Consider the following 23,574-nt stretch of genomic DNA (forward strand, 5'->3'; position numbering starts at 1 on the left):
CCAAGACAAATGGGAGAATTTATATTTTTTCACAGAGGTAAAAGATAAAATTCAATGCCTTATTTGTCAGCAAACGATTGCTGTTCCCAAGGAGTATAACGTGCGTCGGCACTATGACACGATGCACCGTGAAAAATATGATGCATTCACCGGAAAAATCCGAGAGGAAAAAGTTCAGCAACTTAAAGCAGCATTTGCCAAGCAAAGAAATTTATTTTCAGGGATTAACAAGTCTAGCGAAGATTCAGTAAGAGCAAGTTTTGTGATAAGCGAAATGATAGCTAAATCATCGCGACCTTTTACAGAAGGCTTATTCATAAAAGAATGTCTTATGAAGGCCAGTGAAATTTTATGTCCTGATAGGAAGAAAGTTTTTGAAGGCATAAGCTTGTCTGCAAATATAGTTGCCTGCAGGATAACGGATTTAGCTGATAATGTGCAAAAACAATTGATTCAAATGGCAAAAGACTTTGAAGTATTTTCAATTGCTCTTGATGAGAGTACAGATGTATCAGATACCGCACAGTGTGCAGTGTTCATTAGAGGTGTGGACTGCAATTTGAATATAACTGAAGAATTGCTAGACTTAATGCCACTGAAGGGTATCACAACGGGACGTGACATATTTCAAGGATTGGAAGAGTGCATTGAAAAAGCTGTTGGTGGCGCTTAGCACTTTCCAGGAGGGAGGGGGGAGGAGCGGGGAGCCGCGCGCTTAGGGGAGGAGGTGGAGAAGAGACAGGGCAGGGGCGGGGCCTCATGGAAGGGGTGGATTGGGGGTGGGGCCAGGGGCAGCAAGGGGGCGTGTCAGTGATGCGGCCCTCGGGCCAATGCACTAGTCCTCATGCGGCCCTCGGGGTCATTTGAGTTTGAGACCCCTGGGTTATGGTGAAAGACTATTGCTTGGGACTTTTACATTAGACTACACTAAACAAAAGAATGGAATGCGGCAACTCTTCAACATTCCAGAGCAATGCTATTGCACAACATTGGGACAGGAAGTGAGAAATACCATTCCAACTGAAACTGCAGGATGAATTTAGACCATCAGAATACTACTGTGATGGGAGCCTTAGCAGGAGGTATTCATATAAAATGCAATGATCCAAGCTGTAATTTGATAACAATACAGGGATTCCTACAAAAAGTATCTTGGGAACTTTAATGAATAATAGTGGTCAGATCATTGGCTTTATTGACTCATTCAAAAGGTATAATCCAGCCCTTCAAAAAAAGCCTGCTAGTTAATCAAGTATGTGTGTAAAGTAATAGGATACTATCCCTTTAAATCATGTGTAGTAGTATTGCTCACTGTGTTCTTTGTTTCAGATCCTCCAGAAACCAGTCAGAGCAGGTATGTATGTTGTGAGGCCTTACATGAATATAAGTATTTTGTAAGCATGGTTATTTGGGACCCAAATATGTGGTTTCTTCATATTATTTTTGGTGTATAAAGAGCAAAAGACACAACTCACCGATTTTCCATTGACTTTCCCTACCTCCAGTCATCATTTTGTGAGCTTTAGCTGCTTGGCACTTCTTTATTTTTTTATTCCCTAGAAAGGTGTCATAACCTGACATGCCTAATGATGGCAAGTAGAAAGATGTCCATGTTGACCAGAATAAGTACATGAAAGTACATGAAGAGCTCCTATTCCTATAAGCTTTTCTTCTGAATATTTTCCTATATATTTTTTCACATCTATAACTACATTTACCCTACAATGCAGTTACAATTGGCACATCTGAGCAGCAGATTAGCTGTGTTTTTGATTAGTGTGACAGCAGCATATCCTTTGTTTTTCAGTGCTGGACTAAACTAAACATCTTATTCAGAAACAAATCTCCACAGTGCTGTACCATGAGGCCCTCCATATGGATACCAATATCCCACATTACCTTAAAGGAGGCTCCTCTTGGTGGACTATTTTTAAGCACTCATTTGCTGTGGGTGGGGAACTCTCCCATCAGCTGTCATCTCGCTATCCTAAAAAACGATGTGGTGTCCAGGAAAGTAACCACCTTTTCATTCTTGTACCTTTAACCTCATTGTAGCATTATTTGATTTTATAGAGACAAGATCTACTGTAGAAACTTTTGCTGGTAGAGTAATGTCAATTAGCTATGTGACTTTTTACACCATATCTATGTTGGCAAAAGCCCAAGTGTAGACAAAGTTCCACAAGTATAAAAATCCTTTTGCTGTTGTAGCTTATTTCACTTGGGAAACCTGTATAAGCCATACTGGCAAAAGCACTTTTTTGCCAGCATAAAGTTGCATTTGCACTAGGAGGGTTTGCTGGTAAAGTTATGCAGGTATAATTATACTGGCAAACCTTTTCTAGTGTAGAGCTGGCCAGAAACTATGGGTGATATATTTGCTCCACTGAAGTAAATAGAAGTGTTGCCATTGACTTCAGCAAGCCCAGGATATTACTCTAAACACTTAATATGCTGCACTACAGTTTGAATAAATTAAGCATGAGTCCCATTTGGGATTTTGTATAGTGTTTCAATGATAAATCATTCTATAATGCTTTTTCTTGTACTTTCATATTGGAAGAGCAAGTATATAGCTGTTGTTCATGCAATCCAACAGTAAATATTCATCTGTAGAGAACAATCTGCAGCAAAATCACACCATTCTATAATAGAATGTACTGTGCACATTATACTAGCCACAGACAGCGCTTGCATAAGTAGATACAATTTGGTTGACATAATAGAGCTATGCCTGCCTATACCAGCACAGAACTGGCTCTCTGCATATTTATTTTCAACTCAGCAAGCGCACTACGAGCCAAAGGTACATTTTATAACTGGAACTAGCAGCAACTTCTCCCACCCACACACATATCATGAAACACCAGAAGTACAATGAGATAGCCTCATCCCTCACAACTATACCTCAGTATAAGGTACAGGCTCAAATTAAATCCAGTTTTTACCTCTCTGCCCCACACATTTGCCATTATCCCCCTGCCTCTTAGTGTCAATTATTGACAACAGCGTACTTAATCCGTCAGTGAATCCCACAACATTTTGACCACCTTCCACCTCTGAGGCTGCCATTTTTTGTGGTTTCACACATTTGGGGCCTCTCTCACCATGGCATAGTCGAAACATGACACACATTTGAGCCTCAGCAGGCTGAACATTACAGATGGGAGACCCTGGAATTAATATGCCTTTGGAAAACCTCCATGAAGTATTGCTTCCCGGGATGATTTCCTTCCCACATTGTTCTCCTTGAATCAGGAAAAGTTTCACTGAGCCAAATAAAATATATTCATTGTCTGGCATATAGATAGACAACAGTGGTGAAAAGGAATGAATGTCTTCATGTCCACACCAGGCTAGAGATAGCTACCTCACAGTTTTGTGGTGTTGGCCTTTCTGACAAAATTTCAAGATGGACTGTGACTGACTTAACCCTATGATTTCAATGGTTTCCAGTGAGGATTCTGTAGCTCTTTAGGCCCACAAAAGCTAAGAAACTGAAGACTATTTTTTTTCTCTGTCCCTAAAATTCCCATCACTGTGCACTGTCTCCTAGGAGCTCAAATACCATGATGGTGAAAGCAATATAAAGAACTGCTAGGGAGCAACCACAGTGGCTTAGGACCTGCAGTTGTGGCTAGTCCCTACTGAAGTGGTTAACACATGGGTAAGGCTCCTGGCAAGATAAAGTGGGCACAGTGGGGCCAGCTGGAATGAATTTCCTAGGGTAGTAAATTTTGGATGGCTAGTTAGGGTCAATCTTTCAAAGATGGTGTCCAGATTGATGTGAACACTTTAGAGTACTCAAATGCTAAAGCTTAAAGAGCTGTTGAACTGTGTTTTGCACATGAAGATTTTGTCTGTGCACAAAAATATATTGCAGGTGCAAAATTAACAGGACAGGTTGGAGACTGGGATGAGGCCTTTAAATAGCACATTAAATCTGGCCTTTAATGATTGCTTTAATTTAGCTTTCTTGTATTTATTTTTTGAGCAAACAACTAGACTCCTACTTGGTTTGTGGGTCTGATTCTGATCTCAGTTACTTTAGTGTAATTCAGAAGTCACCCCATTGACTTCAGTGGAGTGATTCCCAATTCACAGATGTAATTAAGAGCAGAATCTGGACCCAAGAGGGTCTCTATATTCTGTGACTTCATGCAACTCCTGAACTGGAAGAGGGAGACAAATCTTCAGGTATTTGGAAGCCTGAGGAACTAAGGAGGATTCAGTGGATTACATTCCTTTACAAAGCTCTCTGCTCACCTTTTTATTTATTGGTCCCCGACTGATGGTGCTTTAGCATGAATGCCTCCTATTCAGATGCCAAAGAAAAATGCAATGTGGGAGTAACTGAGCTAGCTTGCTTCAAAAACCAGACATATTAAGCTACTCTGAAGTAACATATCAGGTGCTAGGCCACACTGCAGGGAAGACCACTAAATTCTTGCATGGTCCCACCAGGGGGCACTGGTGTGTGGTCTCCATTATCAAATCAATGAACAGGGAGTGGAAGAAAGAATCAAACCTAATATAAATCCATTTTAAAGCAACTTTTATTATCAATGCTATGGAGACAGTCACCGATGCTGATATTTCATTTTAGGCACTTAGACATCTTATTTGAGTGTTTTAAATGTACAGACAAATCAAACTAACCTATACTCTACTGTTAACATTTTTCTTCCTCGTCATATAAAGCAGAAGCATTCACACAAAGCAAAACACACCCACTGTGGTACTTTTTTTTTTTAATCACTGCAAGCAGTAATAATAGGATTTTAAGCCATGCTTAATCCAGTTTTTTCACTACTTTTCACTGAAAACAATGATCAGATCCACACAATGCAAACTCTAAAATACTTGTGAATTTTTTTCATTTGAATGAGACTCAACGCAGAGATTGCACTGACAGGCCTATAATTGCAACCTGTCATATCAGATATTAATCAGCAACAACCATATCTTCCATCTTGCACAACTATACATGAGTTTGCCTGTACCAAACGGCCTTAGTTCAGATTTCTCACATTTGCTGGCCCATCTTCGCTTTAAAAAAAAAATCCTACTGTGGGATCCAGTGGCTGGCAGCCATACTTCTCTCCTGCTTTAAAAAGGTAGCAGCTTCTTGCAAACAAAGCTCCACCTAACAAATGAAAAAAAAATACCAACAAAAGTCAGAAAGTAAATATTGCTTTCAGCTCAAAAAGAAACAAAAGCCCTGTGTCCTCACTGCCTTCTCCTGCTGCCTACTATTACCTAAGACTATTAGAATGGGGGAAGAAATTATTTTTATATGATTAAGCAAACAGTTTTGTTTTGTTTTGTTTTGTTTTGTTTTTGGTATTACCACATAATCTGGGATTTTGTAGAAACTCAGGGTAAAATACTAAGAGCCATGTTTTCCTTGGTGGAGTTTATGGAATGACAATGGAAAACTTCAGGTAATTTTGCTATAGAAGTAGCCCATATAGGTTGAAATTAAAACTAAAAAAGGGAAATCCTTATTCCCATTCAGTTGGCCAATTAGCTCCCCAACCTCGACCTGATATCAGATTTTCTGGCCTTGTGTTTGTTACCAGTAGAGTGGGGATGAGCTGGTAAACCACACCACTGTTGCTGCCTACTCCACTGCCTGAATCCTGATCACATGTGTTACAATAGGGATAATAATCCTTTCGGCCCCTACATCACCGAGGTGTTAATTCAGATTTGTTAAGATGAAGCATTGAATGATGGTCATAGGTTTTAAGGACAGAAGTAAGCACTGTGACCTCTCAGTCTGAACTCCTGCATAATGCAGGGCACGGTATTTGACACACTAATTTCTGCAGCGGAGGGAATTATTCTTCCCTACTTTGTGAGCAAACACTATTGAGCCCAGTGTTAATTATTATTAACAATCATTTTTAATGCTACAGAATATCCAGTTGAAGGCAGCTTTAGGTGTCAATAAAGTGTGTTTTCTTTCAAAACAACGACTTAACCTTCATGTCATAAGAGTATCAGGGACTTAGGAGGGAGATGTAATTATTGGTAACACCACCTCAATTGAGACTGGGGCAGTGGATTTGGCAGTCATTGGGGAGCTATCATTTACCACGCCACCAGTGCTGACTAGACCACCAAGGCAGTGTAGATAAACATGGTCAGAAGCATATAGGAACTGTGCAAGCAGGACCAACGGGAGTGTTGTGACCAATCATCCTATTTTGCTTGAATCCAGGATTGAGCTTTGTTATTGAGTGTTACTGACTATAGCAGTGGGCTAGGGAGATAGGATTTTATTTAAATATCATAGGAAACATACATACCAAAAAATATGTGCAAAAAGAAAAAAAATCTCAACAGATTTGAGGTAGATGCTTTGTTTGTTATCGATCAGGGGATCGATCATTCACTGGAGAGAGATGAATTGCAGATCATGGTTCATGGTATAAATTTAGAACTATGTGCTTCCCTTAATCCACAGTGAATCTCTTTCAGTTGTCAACAGGAGGTGTGCACAAAGTGCAATGGTGGAATGTGGCCTTTATGTAGTAGTTACACTTTTAGTTATTTTTTACTATTGCCATATTCTGCATCACTCAGGGTGAAAATATGCTCCATTTTAGGACTAGTATGATATCCGACCTTGCTTCTCTTCCTTTCCTATCCTCCATTTTCTGTTTTTCCCCCACCTTCCTGGTGTTTTCCTCCTTGTCCTTTGTATTTCTCCTGCTTCCTTCCCTCCATTTCTCCTTCCCTGCAGCACCTCTCAATGACTGCTCTCCCAGGCTTCTGCAATGAAATAGTGAACACTGACATTTAAAGTGTCATTGTTAGGCTTTCGAGTTCATGTCCCAGACAGCTTAATGGAGGTCAGGGAAGAAAACACATATCATAGCCATTGTTTCAGGCTGTCTGAAGACTCAGAGATACACCATCAAATAGGATTATATTTTGAAGGTTTTCTTCATAACCAAAAGGTCTAGAACTTTTTTTCATGAAATCTTAGATTTTGCAGAATCTGATATGACCTACAAGCTGCTAATCTGACCTTCGGGCCAAATATTTGGCCTCACTGCTACAGACTGATATTAAGGGTAGCTTGCTGCGATGTAATAAAATGAAATTCGTGCTCAGACAGAAGTCTTAAACATCCACAGTATGTTGTATGCCAGCCCGAGGTAATGCTGAGGAGAACACTGCAATCTAATGCACCATTTCCACAGACAGATTGCCTCACAACACAGTATAGCAGGGGAGATGGAGCATCTCTCTGAGGTAGTATTCTCAAAGAATCTAAAAGCAAAGTCTGTTCCTATGAGGACCAGCTTTATAAGCTGATGTTCCTAATCATTTATGTACAATGTAGATTACCTTGGCTTCCAAAGTATCCAGGCTAACACATCTCCCAGGTTTACAGCTCAGTTCAAATATTACAAGAGGCAAAGACCCCTTTGAGAACACTGAATGGAAGAGATCACCACACTGGGGAATTCCTGTGTAAGAGAAAACAGCATGCTGAGAACGTGAACCACTATGATTAGAGAGTTCAGTCATGAGTATGCAGTCTTGGGAAAGGAGTGACAAACGTACAAGATGCCATCAGCCCCAGGAACCTGACAATCCACGTCATTTGAAATCATACTACCAGTACTGCCTTTTGACACTCCCAAGCCAAGTTATTAGGTGGTGCACATGATCTATCCCTGGGCAAGGGGCTAGCCCCCAATTTGCAGATAACCAAATCTGCTGCAGTCCATCTCTCTTCCTGGTTTGTTAAAAGTCAAAGGGGCAGTGCTTAATTTGTAATGAAAATGGTACCCGGGCTCAAGCTATTAGTAGCCGGGGCTCAAGCAATTGTTTTAACTGTATAACTGACATGCCAAGCCCAGAGGTGCTGGACCTATGAACTGCCAAGCCCAGAGGTGCTGGGCCTCAGCGATAGCAAGCCCTGGCACAAATTAAGCACTGCGAAGGGGTATGTCCTTCCAGCACTACTTGCACATAACTCACCTTATGTTTTTATCTTTCATGGGATGGGACTTACTTGTAAACAACTAGTAATGGGAGAGCATACCTAACAAATGTAAGGAAAGGCAAGACTTACCGATTGCGCTGTTAGCTCCCTTTCTAATAAGCCACTGCTGCAAATTCAGTTATTCTTAATAGGATAATGAGGCTCTTACCTGTTATTTTTTGCTATTCACATGACCTTTAGTCACTGAAACTGGAATTGACTTGTGTGGGTGTAGTTTGGTATGAGAACTGAAGGTTCTTATAATTCTCAAACACACCTACATTGCTGTAAGAGCTGCTTAGTGCTTCAGTGGAAAAAAGAAAAGATAAGTAAATCTTGACAATGAAAATAGTGTACAAGTTTCAGAGAACCCTTCTTGAGTACATGGGGTGAACTAGGTGTGCAAAACAAACAATAAAAAAAGGCTAAAGAAAGATTTGCCCTAAGAACTATCAGAGACCATTCAAAAAATGATGTACGTGGCTAGTACGATTTGTTATATCAGTATGAATTAATACCACTAGCATAAGCAATTAATGAATGGCACTCAACAAATAGATACCACAACCCCTAATGACTCAAGTCCAACTCTTTTCCTTGCTTCATTACTTCCCTTGCTTTCTGATGTCATCCAGCCCTGGGGAGCTGCTTTAAAGTAATCCTTGATGAGGACTAGATTATGGTGCAATATTCTTGTTCTGAACATTCCCTGAAGTCTCACCAATGCCACTGGCTCCCATGTTCACACAGGTTTGCCTTTCCCGCCAGCATGATGGTGCAATTTTAAACTTTCCTTGTAAGGCTTGCTCTTTATCACATGCTGACAGTACATATTCAGAATGTTGATGTGGAACAAGCCTCCCAGGTGAATGTCAGTTAACTCACAAGCTTTGGAGCATTTATTCATCCAAATAATTTTCCCATTAGAAGGGAAAGCTTGATATGTCTTTATAATGCAGGTTGGTAATAGCTTGCATGTTTCTGATCTGAATGCCAGGCCTGTTAAGAATTATTTGGCTAACAGAAGGTTTTCTGAAACCATGTAAGGCTAGTCTCATCCTGAGGAATACCATGAACTTCCAGACAAAGATGGGCTGAAACCAAAACCATGGATCTGAACACCCCCAAACTCTGGAGAGTTAGGAATATAAACGCAGTTTCAGATGTCACCCTTCTCTCTATATAATGGGCTAATCCAAAATACCAGGCTCTAACTTTGAGGTGTTCACACTCCAGATCTAAATTTTGGAGATTGGCCCCAACATCCTCCCAACAATCTTCCATTCTCCCACATTCTCTGCATATTGGCAGCTCTTCTGTAGAGTTACAGATTCTAAAACTAGGAGGGACCTCTGTGATTATCTAGTCTGACATCCTGCATTACACAGGCCATAGAACTTCCTCAAAATAATTACTTGTTGAATTAAAACATATCTTTTAGAAAAGCATCCAATCTTGGGGATGTAACAATAACAGAGGGGTAGATTTCCTCAGTGGAGGCTGTCAGATAGGAGGGTAAATGAATTATCACTTTCTTCATGTGTGCTGTTTCTTTGCTCCACTGCTCTCAGCTCCTGCACCAAATAGTCATAGTGTCATGGATTCACACAGGATAGGGGAGCAAATTTACTGTCCAGGGGATTTGGGAGCATGACAAAATGATCAGGAGATTTCTTGTTGTATTTGGAGAAACAGGCTTCTAAAGGTAAAGTCACATTAAGGACTGGATTGGCACCTTTCTATCCAGCCCAAGAAAGGGGCAGAGTCTAGTTGCATATCCCTAGGAGCAGAGCACTGAGTCACAGTTTGGAACCTGCTTCCCTTTTGCTGCATGAGAGGAAGTAAGTGGTGCCAGCTCTTTTCCTGGCACAGCCTACCTCTGCCTCTGCACCAGCTCCGCTGGCCAGTGTATTTGGGGGAGAGGCAGCAGAGCCAGGGCTCCATCTAGTAGTGGCTTCTCTCCTTCCCTGCACAAAGACCATTGCTTCAGGTACGTCACACAGGGGAGTTAGGTGGCTCACGATTGAATTCTTAATGAGGTTTCACTTCCCTGATGCTTTGAAATGTTATAATCCTACCAGTTCCCTAGTCTTCCATAGAGTTTTCGAGGTAAAACAGAATAGGTATGGAGTAACATTTTCAAAAGTGCCCAAGTGACTTAGTAGACGAAGTCTCATTTTCAGCAGTCAATGAGACTTTGGCACCAAAGTGCTTAAGTCACTTGTGAAAATGGGACTTAGCCTCCTAAGTCCTTTTGGTGCTTTTGAAATTTTTCCCTCTAACCTCAACCCAAATCAAACCTGTGAAAAATAAAATAACACCCAGGTCTTCTTTGTATGTGGGAGAACCTCCTTCCTTTTCATTTTCCATTTGTTGGTCCCCTTTTATAGGTGAGCATTTCAAGGTGCCTTGGATTTGGCCAGTACAAAACAGAAAAAGAATTCAACACTTCTCAGTTCCCAGCAGGAATTTTCCCATAATAAGGCATACAGGAGGCACGTACCATTTATCAGCTGCAATTAGACATTTCAGGAATTCAGTCATTTTTTCCATATGATTCAGTTCATTTAAAAGCTTTATATATTCCTAGCCAGAGAGGCAGACACTACAAAATCTTTTTGAACTGAGAAATGTATTTAGTTACTGACATATTAGCCATGTTTTCAGCTATTGCCACAAAAGGATTTTCGATTTTCTTTCTTCTTTTCAGCAAAGCATTATTTAATGTGAAGCAGGGCTGAGTGGCACAGTAGGTTAATGAATTAGTCTGGCTTCAAATCTGGACTCAAATCACAAGGGAAAATAAGTGTGATAGCCTCTATTCTAGTCTGCTGTGGTTTTTTATCATCACAGATCCATCAAACAATGTAGTACAATTGTAAGTAATCAGCTCAGGAGAAACCTAGAACTGGAATATTAGGGACCTGTCTATCAGTATTAAGGTGTTTTGTATGAGAAAAGAATGTACAATACCTGGCATCCTACTGCAGTGTAACTGGTATCTTACTTTCATGAGCATTAATTTCACCAGCAATATTAACAAAACAAAACAGTTTCCTTTTAAGCTGAGATTCTGAGCAGAGCTGGTGTGAAACGGGAGTTTTTTTCCACAGAAAATGTCAATGAAAATTAAAACAGACTTTTTAGTTGAAATTTTCTATAGAGAATTTTGATTTTTCAGCCTCATGGGAGCTGTAGTTTGGGTCCCTCGTGCTCCCATTTTCCTTGATAGGCTGGGATCCCTGGTTTCATTACATCTCCCATAGTGCACCAAGGCTTCTCTTCTTGGTAAGGGGAGGTCATGCATCAAGGGAGTCTCATAGCCATGGTGTATCATGGAAGGTGACGTCCAACTCAGGCGTTGGTACACGGGGGAGAATTGGGACATGACCAGACTTCAACTCCTATAAAGCACTATGGTGGTATATTCAAACTGACATATTTCAGACATAACGGTTTTGAACAAGAAATCTACATTTACTGTTAAGCAAACACTTTTGGCTTTTTTGTTTAGTTGAAAACCAAATTTTCCACTAAAAAAACAGTTTCAACAGAATTTTTCTGCTAGCACTAATTCTCGGTGCTTCCCTTTACATGAAGACAATGATAACACAGCAGCAGCCATAGTCCTCAGTTCAGGAAATCTTGTTACTAAAGTTGAGTCAGATTACCAGTAGAGGCATTTTTGTAAATCAATGACAAAATGTCTTTACAAAAATCTTTCCCTAGACAGCCATGGAATGGCTGGCAAAGCTAAGAAAGTAATTCTTGTCATTTTCCTCAAGCCAGTCACAGTTCTGGAACCCACAGTATGAATTTAGTCACACCACAAACTTTAGTCACCAAGCAAAAGGTATCACCCTCACTAAATAGTAAAGTAACACTAGCCACTTTGCAAGTTGTCATTAACAAACAGGCATTTGCCTGCTGTACTGAACTAGCTATCAAGGGCATTTTAATTTGGGGACCTCTGGTCTGGTAGGGAATCCACTGAGACATCTATACAAAGTCATGAAAAAAAATCATGTTAATCATTTAGTAGCCTTAGTATTTCTGACTCTTCAGGGTTAGAAGTGAAGGTATACAATGCAGAAAAAACAATCTGACTTCATCTACTGGTGCAATGCTTTTGTAATGTGGATACAGCTATGGAGGTTTAGAAAAGCTGGAAATTACTGTTTTCACCTTCTTTGCTTGGATAACTATCAAACATTTTTATTTTTAGCATCAAAGTAGCTGAAAGGGCATTGTTAGAAAGAATGGGCCCTCTTTTTGGCTCATGGAATAAAATACAGGGAGAAGGGCTTAACATCAGAGACTGTTCTGAAAAATACTTTTCCTTTCCAAATTCAGCTTGATAGACTAATAGTGTTTACTCTGTTTCGCCAATGCTTGTGGGCTTTTAAAATAGTGCATGTTTTCATATATATGATTAATTCTAGAACATAGGTTCCTATGGATCAAATTAGAGTGAGAAAGTGACCATTTCCTTGCTTGCGGATCTCATCATATCTCACATCAGCATATGACTAGACTAGAAAGCCTACTGGGGTCCCTTCCAGCCCTACATTTCTATGATTCTATGATTTTTGGTGACCCAATTACTACTGCTGCTGCTAATTCTGTGGGACTCTACATGTCTTGGTCTTTGTCCTTCCAGATTTTCCTGCTAGTTGAGATCATATATGGCACCATAGTAATGTAGGCAATGAAACTGCCCAATTTAGAGGTAGCTTTTGGATGAGCAGAACAGAATATGGAAAGCATCACAACAAAGACAGCCGAAGGAGTCCATGACACCAGCAGCCTACCGGCCACTCAAGCACTCTCCTCTGGCCTATGCCAGCCCTAACTTTGCCTTGCAGGTTAATAATAGGTGTACCCCAGTCCCCGAGTCCCTTTGAATTGTTCCCTTGTGATATCCAGCCCCGACACTGGCTACTCACAGAAATTCCAGATCCTGTGTTGCCCAATTTACCAGTGTTGCCCAATTTACCAGTTTTACCTTAAACTGCTGCTCCTGTAAACCACACAGCCCTTGTGAGCACTTGTAATAGAACAAAAATAGGTTTATTTAAGAAAGAATAAAGATATAACTAGGAATGAGAGAAAGTTATGGAAACGAGGAAACAACAACAAAACAAAATCATAAATTGCAATCCTGGGTCTACACTTCTCAATAGTTACCTTTCCTATCTAATTAAGTAGGCATTGCCCCCATAGCTCAGTCTATTGCAGAACTGACTGGTTTCACAAGAACCAGGACTCAAACATTCATGAAAACCCCTTGCTTCTCAAGCAATTTCCTCAGTGAATGGATCCAGAGGCCTTTACCCTCCAGTCTGCTATACTGAAACAGCCTGTGGTCTTTATTCATAGGCAGGCCAATCTCCTGCCTGCTATAATGTTTCTTTTTAACTCCAATTGGTTTTGATCTTATGCAATTGTCTTTGATAGTTTTCCATTGACTGTTCTTGGACGTGGCCACAGTAGACAATAGAACTTTGCATGACCTCGCTGGCTGACTAGCAAGGAGTGAGAGCTCCCTCTTGCTTGCATGGATCATCACTGAGCCATATTACCTCCTGGTGACTAATTTCTACTCCAAGTCCATAAAGCATACTTTCAATATAAATACATTATTTCTTAAAAATTACCTGTACATACATCCCTCAATGGTTATGAATCTTGACAAATTACAAGCTTTCTGTAGATACCTTACATGTTATTCTTTATAGATAAACATCCTATACATCACATGTTTCATGTAGTGAGTTTGTCAGGTCTGAGGTCAGAGTGTTTTGCAAAGAACAGGGGACCCTGCACCAAGGGGGTCTCTGTGTGGCAGTCCCCCTCAAGTAGTTGGCCTATACTGAGTAGATAAGAGCCTGCTACTATTATCAGTTAATAGAGTTCTTCTATAGTAACTCGTGTTTTTGGAGATTATCTCTGCATGTAAGCATGGGGTCTGTGTACAGGTTTGTTACTGCAGGATTTGTCCAGGTATTGTCCCTGTCCCCGGCAGCCTGACCTAGGCTTGGCGCAAGCCGTCGCCTCCCCGATGTGCTGCACGGAGCAGTGACCCAGTGGCCAGAATGAGAAGTGGCTGGTCTGGGCCCCTCCACACCCTACCCAGCCCAGCTGCCAGGGACAGGAGCCAAGCATGCGGGGGGGGGGGGGCACAGCGAGAGGACAGAGCCGCTCTCCCTCCCCGTAGCAGGCCAAGCTGGGGGGGGGAGGGGCAGCTGACCCCACATGCCTCCCCTACACGTCCTCTGGCCACCATTATAGAATCTACTTCTGCATTTAGCTCTCTTTTCTCTACTCACTCCTATAACCACCCTCTCAGTGACGCACGACCAGTCCAGCCTTGGCTAGCTTCACACTCAGCAGATAAAATACAAATTCCTGGGATGTGATGCCTTAAGAATACTTAGCATTTACATAGTATTTTATTATATCTTCAAAGAATGGTACATTCGCTAATTAACCTCAATGGGCCAAATTCAGACCTGACATAACTCTGATTACTTCGGTGGAGATTTGCCAGGGAAGAATTTGGCCTGTATTTTTTCCTTTCATTCTGGCAATTCTGTTAGCTCCTACACTTGCAGCAGTTTGAAATTCACACTGTATCAGTGGTATATTTTTTGGCAGTGGCAGGTTGCTTGATGTGCCTAATGGCTATATTGGGCCATATTCTGCCCTCAGTTATAGCCATGCAGCGCCACTGATTTCATGGGTATAACTGATGGCAGAAATTTGACCTATTAAGAACCGTGGGGAAGAATGAATCTGGGCAAAACGAAAATAAGCCCATTCCCTAGTGTTTACAACTGGCAGTTTGCTTCAGCTCTACTTTTAAGTTTAGTAACATCTGTAATTCCCAATCTATGCTTCTGTGTAAGTGGAATCCAGTTACTATCTTTCCTCTTTTCTTCCATTTCAATAGCCCTGTATTTTTTTAAATTCCGTGGACAGAAGCAATGTAACTCGCATAAAATTTTTAAGTGAAATCTTTGAAATGCTTTCCTTTAATGCCCAAATCTGCGGCTAATATCAACCATTGTAAATAAAACCTAATTTACTAACATGCAGTGCTAATTTGATTACTCCAGATAAAGGTCTTAGTGGGACCCTTTGGCACTTAGTGTAGTGTGAAACTAGAAAGATAATTTGCTAAGAAAAAAGTGCAAGCTCTTTTTGGCACCTCGAAATGTGTTCAGTTGTTTTTCTGCTTTTGCATTTGAGTGAGCACTGCAGCACAAATTGGGCACAATTAGCAGCACATTTTAAAAAATACAGCTCAGTTCTGGTGCTAATTTGTCCCTGCAATAACACCAATTTCCCTTTTATTTACACTCAGTAAGCTCAGAGTAAGTACAGAGGCTAACAGTGAGGAAAGCTTTCGACAATTCTCATTTGTATAGCACAGAGCAAAGAACTCATTGTGCCTTATGTGAAATGAGTCGGATATCCCAGTCCAGTTTCCAGCGAACATGTGTCCACATCACAAAATCTGCCACCACAGTTGGCACTAATTGGCAGCCTTAGCTGAGTGGCAAAGCAATGAATGGGCCATGGATACCAAACTAACATTTTACCCCTACAGGTGGTCTTTTCAGGTCGGGACTGAGGCATGCATTGTTTGGGCAGGGCAGAGAAATTTGCACTGCTGGTACCCGTTTTGTGGATTCATATAAGACTTTAGTCTCCAGTGCATTCTTCATGAAGATTAGACTCACACAATCAAAGAAAAAAGTGTATAAAATAAAAAATTCATTGCATACATACACATGGCCAAATCTTTCCATCTCATCCCAGTACACAAACCCCAGTACATTGATGAAACAGCTCACTGTGGTCTAGTCCAAACTAAAAGATTAGGATGTCTGCTGCATTCTTTGTCTTTTATTGACCACATTAAGGGCCTGACTCTGCAGACTTTACAACATGTAGTCCCTTCTGTGCCCATTTTCTGGGCCTGATCCAAACCCCCGAGATATCAGTAGAAAGATTCCCACTGACTTCAATGGACTCTGGATCAGGCCCTAAAGAGCTATTGTAGCGGCCATGGTAACAGGGAGGTATCTCTGCTGAACAGGCAAACCCCTTGACCAGTTATTGCAGAATATTGGAGAAAAGAAAAAAAGATAAACTGCTTTCTGTGACCATTTGCAGGAGGAATCTGATTCAAAGAGTTCTATTCATCCAATGAGGGAACACTATCATATCACATGTCTTGTGGTAAAGAGGGTGGGAATGGCTCAGAGAAAATACCCTCATAGAGCCAGGGGCATCCGTGGCCATCATACAGCTGACTGTAAGGGTACGTCACTGGCCCCTGCCCTGCCCAACGTCTGCCATAGGGGACGCATCAGTGAATGAGAGGACATAACAAAAGTACACTGACTTCTGGCTATTTTCCTCTTTTGGTGTCCCATGGGAGGCTGTAGTAAGCAAAGTATAAGTTAGAACAACCCTGGGGCTGCTGCAATGTACACTATGGCTGAGCAGGTCTGCAGTCAGGCTAAGAATATCAGGAAATGCCATTTTTGCCCATTCTTTTCCATTCCCAGGACTCATAGAATTCATAAATTCATAGATTGCAAGGCCACTGTGATGATCTAGTCAGGCCTTCTGTATAACACAGGGCCATAGAACTTCCCCAATATATATATATATTTTTAACTAGAGTGTATATTTTAAAAAAAAATCCAATCTTGATTTTAAAAGGATGAAGATGCACAAAGGGAGAGGCAAACTCAGAATCTGGTCCTTTATTCAGACAAATCATTTTGAATAAATAATAAATTCCAGAAATTTGTAATCTGCCCACAGTCACGAAAAAGAAAAGTGAGAAACAGTTATATTTGTTCTGAATTATTCACCCAGCTACCGAACCAAAGGTATAGCTACACTGCCCTCTTCTTTTGGTGTTGTGTGAACTACATACGCATGTAGCCCTCCTAGCACAGGTATAAACAGCAATGTAACAAGTGAGGCACAGCTTAGGGGGGGTAGAGTCCAGAAATGCCTGAAGAGTGTGGACATGTACTCAAGCCCATGCCCTACATGCTCTCTCCTCACCCAAACTGTGTCTTCCCTCCGCACTGCTTGGCACAGTTTGGGTGAGTAGAGAGTGTGTAGGTTATGCACTCGCACACCACTTTTAACAGCATAGTGTTCTGCTGCCTTCCCGCTGCTGGAGCTGTTCCCCACCACAGGAAAAGACTGCCCCAGCGGGGAAAGGTTCTGGCATGGGGGAGGTAACAGGGGAAGGTTTGGGCAGCTACCAATTGTGAACCCCTTTTACTTACCACAGGGAAAGACTTGGGCAACTTCCTGCCACTGGAGCTCTTCCTCACCACAGAGAAAGGCTCCAGCAGCGGCAGGGAAAGGCTCTGGCAGGGAGGAGACAGTTGTCTTCTCCCTGCTAGTGTCTTTCCTCAGTGCAGTGTTTCTCCTGTTGCTGTTTCCTCCCTGGTAGAACCTGTCACTGACTCGTGTAGCTACACATCATAGTGTGGACACACCAGGCATTTCACTGTGGCATGCTGCATATTGCCTACATGCCACTACCAGTCATTTGTCGCATAGACATAGCCTGAGAGATGTTGGAAACAGAGACAGGAAATACCAAAATGATATGAAACCTATCAAAATATTAGCTAGCTCTGGGACGGGGAATTCATCTGATACACTGCTATTTAGTGAAATTTGGAAAGCAATCACACTGACCAAGATGTAGAGGGAATGGTGGAGAGCATATAGGATATAATCTTGCAACAAAACTCAGGGGGAGGGATAGCTCAGTGGTTTAACATTGCTCTCCTAAACCCAGGATTATGAGTTCAATCCTTAAGGGGGCCCTGGATCAGGAGCAAAAATCCATCTGGGGATTGGTCCTGCTTTGAGCAAAGGGTTGGCCTAGATGATCTCCTGAGGTCCCTGATATTCTATGATTGTCAGAAAAAGACAATGTGATTTTTAGGCTACATAGGCATCACATCACTAACCGGGGCTGTTATAATCTCTCCCTTGATGAGGGAGAAGAATTATTGAGAGTGGTCCAATGAGCAGTAATGGGGATGGTATTGAACAATTGCTGAATAGTAACTAATAGTGATGTTAATTAGACTGTGGCATAATCTCCCAAGGGAAGTAGTAGAAGCCCCATCTTTTGTCATATAAAACCAGACTGGACAAAACATCAAATACAGGGTAGGGAACAATCCTGAGCAATCGGGGGGAATGAATTAAATGACCTAATACAACTTTAATTTATTTGACTATATATATACAGTGAAATAAATTCATATATATACACAGTTTAATAATGTAATGTCTGCTATGTCATAACTTGGCATAAAATCAATTACTTGCCTAAAAAAGGAAGACATATTCAGTATCCAAACCTGTACAAATAATGAGCAGGTGGCTAGATAACTACCTGTTTCGTAACATCACTCTATCTTCTTAAATAAAAAAAAAATGAAAAAATGTTTAAAAATTGGAAAGGATGAAGAGAACAGGCCCCAAAATTATTCAAGGGTTGGAAAAAATACCTTACAATGAAAGACATAAGGGACTCAATCTGTTTCATTTATCAATGAGAAGAGCCAAAGATGACTTAATTACAGTGAATATATACATTCCTGGAGAAAAAATACTGAATACTAAAGAACAGGAGTACTTGTGGCACCTTAGAGACTAAGAAATGTATTTGGTCTCTTTAATCTAGAATAGAAAGGTATAATAAACACCAATAGCTGGAAGTTAAAACCAGGCTAATTCAAACTGGTAATAAGACACAAATTTTTAACAGTAAGGATGGTTAACCACTCACGCAAATTACCAAGAGAAGTGATTGATTCTCTATTTCTTGATACCTTCAGATCAAGACTAGATGTTTTATTTTTTTTTTGGAACATAGGCTTTAGTGAAACACAAGTTATTGGGTTCAGTATGGTGTAACAGGATGGAGTTCTATGGCATGAGGTCAGATTAGATTATCTAGAGAAGCATTTCTCACATAGGCTACCAAGCAGCAATCAGATGGTGATTTTTGGTCACGGCTAGAGCTGTTTTGGAATGTTTTGACTAATTATTTTTCGAAAGATGATGATTTATTAAAAGTAAAATTGTTTGCAAAATAGGGTCAGGACTGGCAAATTTCCCAATTTAGAAGTGTTGAGAAGCAATTTTTCAAAATTATCAAAACATTCTGTTTCAATATTTTCTAACTGAAAAATTCTGGTTTTATGGTTCAAAATGACATTTTGTTTTGAAATTTAGCTAATTAGACTAAAAAAAGGTCAAAATCAAAACAAAACATTTTGAAATTACTGAAAACGAAAGGTTTTTGACATTTTTTTTAAATGGGTGTTTTAGTTTGTGAATATTTTCAAGATTTCACCTTTCACCCTGTCTCAAGATGGGAAAATGTTGTAAACTGGTGAGAATATTAAGAGGATAGGAAAAGCATTTCCCCCATCCATCTCTAGTCACCATCTACCCTGGGCTGGATTGTTGTTTTGCAGTGATGACAGAGAGAACTTCTTCTCTGTTGCTGGATTCTTTTTTTTTTTTAACTTAATCAAGTGACTGGGGCCTGTTTATGTGAATATTTAGTGGGACTCTACCATGCATTAGCCTGACTCAGACAGACTGTCCATGTGAACCCTGCTGCTGTGCATTAACAGTTCATTAATGTGCTTTGATGTTCTCAGTACAAGACTAGGGCTATGCCTACACTACTGCGGTAAGTCGACCTACTCTACGCAACTCCAGCTACATGAATAACGTAGCTGGAGTCAACATACCTTAGGTCAAGTTACCGCAGGGTCTACATCACAGGGTTACTCATCTCACCGGGAGTAGAGTACAGGGGTCAACTGGAGAGCAATTTGCTGTTGATTTGGCGGGTCTTGACTAGACCCGCTAAATCGACCGCCGGTGGATTGATCTCAGGGCGTCGATCCAGGCTGTAGTGTAGACCTGCCCTCAATCAAAGCACATTAACACACTGTTAATGTGCATTAGCAGCATTGACAGGGACAATTAGTTCACAGCAGACTAGTGCAGGGTAGATTCATACCACTGCTTGCTGCAAACTAAATGTTCATGTATACAAGCAATCAGACATGTTCCATGCTCCTTCATATACTCATGTTGGGCTGGATTCTGCAATTCAGTGCAAATAAAGAGCAGTGCCTAGCTGTGCTGCCCCAGGAACAGGCCAGGTTCTAAAGTGTGTCTCAGAGTCACAATTTGATCTCTGGTTCCACTTTGCTCCATTTGTAAAAGTAAGTCTTTTAGGTGGCACCTTACTTACCCCTTCATGCCAGCTCTGGTGCATTGGCCAGTATGGGAAGAAGGCACAGAGACTTGGCTGCACCCATTCCTGCCCTCTCACTGCCTACCTGGATGGGAGGGGAAGGAGAAGCCTGGTGGCAGCTGCAGTCTCCTCTTTGCAGGCTCTGGCACTGCAAATAGCCCTCGCAGGAGGAGTAAGGGGTTTCCTGTCACTGCTGTACTCCCCTGCACTGGAGGCCTTATGTTTAAGCTCAGTAAGAACAGGTATGGTCAAAAAAGTGTCTGGAAACAAGACATTGGTTAAAATTAATCCCCATGTAAAGAATCAGCACACGTAAGCCTTCACAATACAAGCTTCACACCTGTGTTTTGATCCCCCTCTCCTCCAAACCAGGGACTTTTAGAAAAAGTTCAAAACTGGATTTTGATTTGGATTCTCAACCCCTCAAAGTCTAAGTGTGTTTGAAGCTGGGCTTGGGCTCAGGCCCCTCCTCCATTTACAATGGGTCTTCAATCAGAAGTGATCTGACAACTCACGGGGTAAGGTTTAAGGCAGAATAAATTCCGGCTCGCTCTTCCAAAGTAGTGATAATTCTGCAGTGGTATCAGAAATATCAGCTTTTTTACCAGTAAAGTCATCAAAGCAGATAGGAGAAACACACACAAGGATCAGATATCTTGTGTAAGAAGTTGCCATTTTTGTAAGGTCACTTTTCTAGCCATAACCGCACAAGACAAAAAGCTTTCTGGTTTGTTTTCACAAATGTGTTGTCCGGGAACTTGGCAGCTTAAAAGGGATGTTAAGCTGGTTGTCTTGGGCCTTTTTTTGTGGGAGCTACAAAGGTATCTGCTTTATATAGCACTTCTTATATTGTCTTTCTCCAGCTGGAGCACTGAACAGCAATTCATTTCACCCCATAACAAATTGTGCCAACACAAACTTGTCATTTAAAGTTTTTACATATTTTCTTTGTTTGCCTCATTGACGTTTCATAGCCACTTGGCATCAGGGTAGGAGTGGAGGGGAAAGCAGTTGCTTTCCAGCAGACACAACATCTACCAAAAGAGAACTGCTGTCTAGTCCTGCATTTCTTTATTCTGAATATATGAGAGTCATCTTAACTGGGAACAAAGTCTAGTGCTACTGTATCCACAAAACATTGATGACACTATTGCACATACTGATTGCAGTGTTGACAACAGTTACAGCCAGTGTATCGGTCATTGAGCTCGTTGTGGATGAGGATTTGAGCTATCACACCTATGGCTCCACAGTGGAGTAACTCCACTGACACCGAGGTGAAACTGGGGTGAGAAGAGAATCAGGCCACATACATCAATTACTGAACCTGCCGTGAAGACTGGTTCCAGTGCATTGGGAACTAAAGGCTTATCTACACAGGGAGTTATTCTGGAGTAACTATTCCTGATTTATTCCAGAATCAAAACATCCATGCAGAGTTAATCAGGAACAGTTATTCCACTTTAAATTCACACCCTACCTTAATCTGAATTAACTTCTCATTGTAGACAAACCCTAAATTTGTTGTTGTGAATTGAGGTTAATGCCAATACATTATTATCTGATCTCTTAGTGAATGAGGACTAACACCAATTCATTACTTTCTCACATTCTGGTCCCACACTTCTGTAAGTCTTACCTCTTTCCTTCCCATTCTGTCTTTTTTCTCAAACTCCCGGTAGGTGAGAGGAAGTATGGGGAGATCCCCTTCAGATAATCATTCTGATAAAATAGCACACTGCTAGGCTTAATGAGTCTCTACCCAGAACCCTGAAGATGTAAAATGGTACATACTATAAGTGCTAAGCATTATTATTATTATTGTTCTTGGTCCAAATGCCCAAGAAGCCATGTTTGGCCATTAATTCCGATACTGGGATATTAAACCTTGGTTGTCCTCAGGCTGCTGTATAAGAAGCATTAAGAAGTGAGACCAAAACAAATATCACCTTGGAGAAAGAACAGAGTAAGAATGGAGTGGGAGACTCAACTGTCTGAAGCCAGGGAGGTCCAGCTCTGTGGCATTGCAGGGCTGTTCCAGCTGCTACCAAACACTAACTTTTGCTACCTGCCAAATTAATATCCCTCGTTCTTAATGTTTTATTCCAAAGAGTTAAGCTGAAGAGCCACTGAATGAATTTTATGTTTTATAACAAGTCACTCCAGTCTGAACTTACCCCCTCCCCACGGCCCCCACTTTCCCTTTAAATAAGCCTGGCATTCGGCATGGTAGCTGGCTCTGTTGATTGAGGTGAGCGGTGAAGTTAGAGCTTTGCTTGCTGCTGCCACTTATTTTGTTTTACACTGTTTGGAAAAAATTCACTAAATACATTTTAAGTTGGATAGCAAGTTGTGCCAGTTGGCAGTATTTATTTATTTCTGTCCTGTGGGCAAGTCTGGCTGAACAAGAAGCTCACAGTAGGTTTGAGCTGGCTGGTCCAGGCCGACCAAGTTGTATTTGCTGCTTCCACTTATTTTTGTCTTAATCTATTTAGAAAGAGGCTTCACCTTTGGAGTTTTACGTTTAATACCAAGCCAGGAGCTCTGCTGACAGTTTGTTTGCTTTATGCAACCATTTAAACTTCTGACTGAAAAGAAATCAGGTAGGTGGTAGGCTAGAGTAGATAGGCAAGTGCTTGCTGCCGTTGCTTCTACTGTCATTGCTTTCACAATGAAAATGTCAATGAAGATTTGAAGAAATACTACAGAATTGCCTGTTATGTTCCAAGCTGCAGGGCTAAGTGGTTAGATAAACTTGCCCCACAGAAAAGACGCCTGGGGATTCAAATTTGGGTGGATTGAGGTGTGTGCAACAAAATGGGGAAGCAATAGTTGGGGCTTCACAAATCTCTGCCTAACTCCAACACTGGACACAGGTTAGAGCAGCTCCATGTAACAGGAGTCACCAAAGACCATCTGTGAGCTGAGCACAGCCAGAGCACTCTGGCCATGCATCTTATCCATCCTTCCTTATCCCAAAATGTTTTACATTATCCCCAGCATGGTCTCTGTGCTGAGGACTACAAGTTGGGGGATGGAGGATCTGGCTTTTTCAGCTCTACATTGATCTTCTAGGGACACTCCCATATTGAAAGAACTTCCATTTAGGAGTATGGGGACTAACTCCACTATTGTCTGAGTGGCACAAAGGGGTAACAGACCAATGTCCTTCTAAAAGAATGTTTTGAGCAGCTAATTAGTCTCCAACTTGGACCCAATCCTGAAGTCC

General features: G+C 41.2%; 2 long non-coding RNA genes across 2 annotated transcripts; one reads left to right on the forward strand and one right to left on the reverse strand.

The window, feature by feature from the left end:
* Positions 1–1,033: 1,033 nt before the first annotated feature.
* On the forward strand, positions 1,034–22,949 carry LOC123370017. Its single transcript, XR_006579244.1, has 3 exons — positions 1,034–1,082; positions 1,330–1,354; positions 22,841–22,949. It is a non-coding gene; the product is annotated as an uncharacterized LOC123370017 (long non-coding RNA).
* On the reverse strand, positions 4,585–9,450 carry LOC123370016. The gene is made up of 3 exons (XR_006579243.1): positions 7,363–9,450; positions 6,681–6,780; positions 4,585–5,146 (listed from the first exon to the last, which is right to left on the reverse strand). It is a non-coding gene; the product is annotated as an uncharacterized LOC123370016 (long non-coding RNA).
* Positions 22,950–23,574: the final 625 nt, after the last annotated feature.

The sequence above is a fragment of the Mauremys mutica genome, chromosome 4 (genome assembly GCF_020497125.1).
Source record: "Mauremys mutica isolate MM-2020 ecotype Southern chromosome 4, ASM2049712v1, whole genome shotgun sequence".
In the NCBI taxonomy this organism is placed as follows: domain Eukaryota; kingdom Metazoa; phylum Chordata; order Testudines; family Geoemydidae; genus Mauremys; species Mauremys mutica.